The 6000-nt window shown below is 49.5% G+C and overlaps 1 pseudogene; it reads left to right on the top strand.

Moving 5' to 3' along the window:
* The first annotated feature begins 3774 nt into the window (after positions 1–3774).
* The window catches only part of LOC144820089 (UPF0235 protein C15orf40 homolog pseudogene), a 43181-nt pseudogene continuing 40955 nt past the window's right edge, over positions 3775–6000 (top strand).

Below are 6000 nucleotides of genomic sequence, written 5' to 3'. Positions count from 1 at the left end.
GATGTCCTTGTCAACCAAATCAAACATTTAGAAAGAACAAGAACCAACTATTTCAGCCAAAAAGAGGGCTACAAAGGAAGGACTGCACCTGAGCCTCTACTCTAGGGGCAGATTTACAAGCCCCTTGCAGCTCTTTTGCTCCGTTCTTGCGTCACTTTTGTGGTGCAGCGCCACAACAAGAGAGGCGCCATGGTGTGGCGTATATTAACAACGTGATGCATATGGGAGATGCATCCCATTCTAAAGCCCTGCGCCATAAGGGAGCGTTCCAGCGCAAGGGAGGGCGTTCCTGCGCAGGAACGCTTGCTAAAAGTGGCTATGGGGAATATATAAAATTTCAATCAGTCATTTAGGACAATGATGCGTCACTGAAACCCTGCGCCTGCATGAAGCAGACTTACGGCTTGACGCAGCATTGCTGGAGCTGCGCCATCGTTGCAACGCAACTCCATCAATGAGCCGCCTTTACGGCACCGATGCGTAACGCTTCGGTGACATTTTGGGACCATGGTGTGCCGCATTGTAAATACGGCGCACCATGGGTGGTGCTGGCGTGCCGCACACTTTGCAGGGATGCGCAGGTAATTGCTAATCTGACACTTAGGGGCATACTTACGAGTTCTGAGCTGGACACCTCCAGATGTGCACCAGAACAAATGCGTAACGCAAAACTAACCTTGTGTCACGGCAGATGCGCCGCAATTACAATGCGGCAAACCCTGGCGCAAGGGTAGGCAGATGCGTGACGCATCTCGTGACGAAAGAGGGGCGCATCTCTAGAGTCGCGTCGCAGGCGCGATGCAACTATAGCAATGCTCAGGGCTGCCCAATACTCAACATACCGCATCAGTCCTTACGCCTGCTTCAAGCAAGCAGGCATAAAGAATTGACGTAGCAACGTCGCGGAAGTGCCTGCGTTAAATCTTGTAGATTTCACGCAGGCACTTTTGCGAGGCGCACAGCTGCCTTACCGCCACCCCCCACCCCTACCCCCCTGCGTGGGAACGCACCCATTGTGGCGCAGGCCCAGGCCTTAAGGTGGCGTATCTCCTTAGATGCATCTCGTTGTACATGACTCCCATGGATTCGCCACGTTTACGTCGCTGTGCGTCAGGTAAGGCAGCATAAACGTGGCGCAAGGGGCTTGTAAATCTGCCCCTTTGTGTCTAGCATTACGCAGTTCTGTAAAGTACACTCATACATTACTCAGCCCAATTAAATGAACACAAAATAGAAAACAAATAAGCAGTGGCACCGCCACAGAGAAGGAGAACAGTGCACCTGAAATGCACAGAAGATTTTGAAATATTAATTTACCTCTCCTATCAATGTAATCAGCAGCATTATTGCTCTTTGTAAAAAAGTTAAAGCAAATATTTGCAATATAACACAGTCACACAGAGCAGGAGAAAAAACAGAGTAGTGAGTGATGAAAAAATTGCTACTACTACTCACCAAGCCCGGGGACCTCCACTCCCAGCAGGTCTAGCAGGTCGCGCTCCCGGTACAGGATATCGGTCCAGCGGTGGGTCACTTGATTGTAGGTGCGCTGGACCCCCGTGATGTCAAAAAGGGCCCGGCACACCTGCCCCCACCGCTTCCGTCGCTCCTGGCTGTTGGTATAACCAGCAGCGATGGTCCTGGGGAGACGGCGCTGCACATAAAAAATGAGTGAGCCCACCTCCTCAGGGCTGAAGATCTCCCTGGGCACCACCATTTCCGCCCTCAAACGGCCACACGGGAGCCAGGCACGGGCTGCGGTGCCCGTCTTGGGCAGCTTGACAGCTGTCTTCACCATGTTCTGGGCAGGTGTTAGCAGTAAGGAGACAAAATGAAAAAGAATAAGAGTAGGGAAGAAGGAAATAAAAGTTTAAAAAAGTAGTAGAAAAGTAAACAAAAGTAGCCTAAAACACAAAAATATAGACCTAGAAAACTAGAGGGATAGAAAAAAAGTTAAATAGATCAAAAAAATATTAAAACAAGCAAAGGATGGCAGAGATACATAGAGGATAGAAACACCATGCCCAGACACATAGGAATGAATGAAAAACAAGATGGCGGCCCGAACACGTGCGCGTAAGTAAGTTCGCACGCGATTTCTCTCGCGAACTCGTGCGAACTTGCATTCGCAAGGCGCTCATTGCGCGAGATTACACATAGCGGGCGGAAACGGAAATACGTCACGCAAACAAAATGGCGGCGCCCATACTCAACCTTGGGGTAACTCGCACAGGTTCACGGCTTCCACGGTCGATTTCGCACGACGCCGCACCTCGCGAACAGGGCGAAATTACCGAAAAACGAGTTTTGCAAAAGCAAAACCAACGAGCAGGTGCAAAAGTTCGAGCTCATCATTTGTAACCATTTACCTGTAGTGCTTCCTGAAGGGGCCCTCCAGAACCCGGTTGCCTACTTGCAACTATTGTGTGACCCTGCTCTGACAGTCACAGAATAGTTACAAGTATGCCATTGCATCCTGTTATTGCAACAAAAAGGAAAGGGAGCAGACAAGCAGGTGCCAGCCTTCATTAATGTCAGTTGGGGCAGGGCAGGTGTTGTTGTTTGCAAAACTTAAAGCACTTAGCAGGTGTGCTTGGCTTTGCCACAATAATGTACACTCACTGGTCAATCAGAGGGTGCTGTGATGACACCGAGGGTGGCATGGGTGTGCCAGCCAGAGGGTGGCATGGGTGAACCAGAGTGCCAGTGTTGACAGAGGATGGCAGTGATTTGTTTTGCCCCAATAATGTACACTGGTGAACCAGAGGGTGCTGTGATGACACAGAGGGTGACATGGGTGAGCCAGAGGGTGGCATGGGTGACCAAAGAGAGTGCCAGTGGTGACAAAGGGTGGCAGTGATGAAGAAAGCCTTGCAAACAGGCTGGGCACGTAGAAACAACAAGTTCGCAAAACTGGCGACCCGACAAGTAAGTTCGCAATTTGAGAAATTGTACAAAACCCTCGCGAACTTGCAGAAACCCGTGCGAACACACACCCCAAAAAAAAATACGCAAATCCGCGAGAATTCGCGGATTTTGCGTATTGTCGCAATCCGCAAATCCGCAAATTCGCGGATTGCGAATCCGCAAAATCCGCCCATGCTTATTCCAAAGGACATAGAATAGTGGGTAGAATTTTCAGAAATTGGTCGGCAAGCTTTTCACACTGCTGATCAGAGGTGATCAGTGGTCTTGCGGCGTCTTTCTGAGTTTTAAGGCCTGAGACTATCGAGAAGATACGCTTCGCCGTGTTAGTACTCTTTCTGATTTGCTCAGCATAATGGGCCAGATGTAGGTAATTTTCATTTTATGATTCTTAAATACCGATTCATACCGAATCGGTATTTCAGAATCGGAAAATGGTATGTAGGTAAAAATTCGTTAAAACTTACCGATTCGGAATGACTCGGTATCTCATTTCGGTATTTACCGAATCGGTAAGTTCCGAATCGGTAAATGCTGAATCGGTAAAACCCATGCATTCCTATGGGCCGGGATGCATGGGTTTTACCAATTCGGAATTTACCGATTCGGAATTTACCGATTCGGTAAATGCCGAATCGGAAGCTTTAAAAACGACATGTGAGCCTGCCAACAAATCAGGGACACCCTACACACCCCACAACCAAGGCCCAGAGAATCCAACCAATCAGAATGAAGCATCCCTCCCCAGTACCTGTGAGTGGCCACACCCATGCAGGTGCAAACCAACTGAACAAACAATTGAGCTGAGGTGAGAGGAGCTGAGCATCCACAGCCAAGCAGTGCTACAGAATGGAGTCTCATGAAGGGCTAAAGGATGGTGGGGAGCGCAGAAGAAAGATAAAGTTCAGCCAAGAAGAACTTCAGGTGGCAGTAGAAGAAATAGTAAGTCACTACCACCAAATATTCGGGAGACACTCTCTGCATGTTGCAGAGACTGTGAAGAGGAACATATCGCTTGGCATACAGGGCAAAGTGAATGCCATTGGTGTGACCCACTGGGAGATCGAGGACATCAAAAAGCGATGGTATGACCTGCGCATCATAACCAAGAAGAAGATTGCTGCGCAAAAAAAGGATGCTGGAGTGACAGGAGGTGGCAGGAGCAAAGCACCAAAGCTGACTGAGATGGAGGAGCTTGTTGAAACCACCATGGAGCCAGAATACATCCATGGGATTGGAGACCTGGACAGTACAGCAAAAGCAACCAAGAAACAAGGTAAGAGGCATGTACCCTAATCCACAACAATTAACCTGAACCCATACCCTACTGTGTAGATTCATTACACTGCAGTACAGCTCATACTTGGTGCCAGCAATGCATCATGGTAGACGTAGACATGAGTACATAGATGCAATGCATACACCACAAGACTCCGCAAGGCATGCCACACATATCACCAAACACACAATGTACACTGTGCAAAGGTGTGTAAACGATTTACTTAAGAAATACACACAGGTGAACAACAACATTGACCCTATGTCAATTTGATTCCACAGGAGAGTCCCCACGCACTCCAGCACCAGCAAGCGAGGAGAGGGCACCAGCAACTAAGAGAAGGGAAAAAGAAAAGAAAAGAACAGGTCACAGCGCTGTAGAAGGAGGCAATAACACCACCCAGGAAGCCTCATCACCAGAGCGAGCTACAACACTTGTCCCGCTATCACCGTTGTTGTTTGGATCTCCTGAATTGTTAAGCACACCGCTTACACCCATAGCAACGTCCAGGTTGGCCATGCAGGGAAGGGCAAGTAGGCCTGATGTGCCCCCTCAGAGGATCCTGCAAACCTCTGATTCGGAGGATGAGAATGTTGCACCTCAAACAATTGCACCTGTGGCTGACAAGGCTAGACCACAGATTACAGCAGGCGCTGCGCGCACCAGTGTCCTTGGCAGGAGGGCACGTGAGGGTGGCGAGGGGCAGGAAGGAGAGAGCATCTTCTGTGGCCTGGAGGCCACAATGGTCAAAGTAAAGCGCATGCAGGCCAAAGCACTGTTAGCCGTGCATAGGCAGGTTCGCTGCATGAACAATAAAATGACCAACATGGACAAGGGAATAGGCCACATAGCATGTAGTTTGGAGGCAATATCAAAGGGGATAACAGACATCTCCACATACATGGGTGTACTGTCGGATAATTTGGACAGGGATCAACTACAGCGTGGCAGGGAGCGGCAGTATATGCGGCAGCAGAAAAAGGCAATGAACAGATTTGCGTCAGCTACGTCACTACTGTGCCGACGCTCTATATCCATGCAGGATGCAATTATGCACTGCTGCACAGACTTGACACGGGGCATGGGAAGAGTGACCTCTGCGATAGAGCAGATGCTAACCACTAACACAGGCAATGCTGGTGACACGGGTGTGGAGGAGACAGAGGGGTCAACCAGCAGGAGTGGCTCCAGCACACCTGTACCAGAGGTGCACAGGAGCGGCAGGCGCAGCCATGCTGAGTCAGGCCCCAGCCGAGATATTGATACCCAGGCACATCAATCGCGCAATGTAGTGCGTGGACGTAAGCACTGACCAAAGCCGAAGATCCACACGACTGCACACAGTGACGGCAACTGAGCACAAGCCGTCATGGACATAGACTTTGATGGACAATGGCTTTTCCTATGTGATGATGAAGTAGTGACTATTAAACTACACTCGTCAAACACTATACCTGTCTATGTGTCATACATTACCTAGAAATATCGACGTGTAATTTCTGTCCGTCTCAATCATCCATCTGTTGCTGCTGGTCCTGTTGCTTGGGGGTCTGCATGTTCTTGGTCATCATCAATGTCCTCGTGATGTGTCACCTCCACCTCTGTGCCTTCTTTGGTGGCAAGATTTTGCAAAATGGCACAGGTCACTATTATCTTGCAACACAGGATGGGGGTGTACTGTCGAGCACCTCCACTCTTGTGGTGGCAGCGGAAGCTGCTCTTGAGGAGTCCAAATGTTCGCTCCACTACGTTGCGAGTTGACCTGTGTGCCACATTGTATCGCCTTTCGCCTCTGT

This window comes from Lissotriton helveticus, chromosome 2_1, assembly GCF_964261635.1.
Source record: "Lissotriton helveticus chromosome 2_1, aLisHel1.1, whole genome shotgun sequence".
NCBI lineage: Eukaryota > Metazoa > Chordata > Amphibia > Caudata > Salamandridae > Lissotriton > Lissotriton helveticus.
The sequence above is the reverse complement of the archived record's forward strand: the minus strand, read 5'-3'. Positions and strand labels throughout refer to the sequence as shown.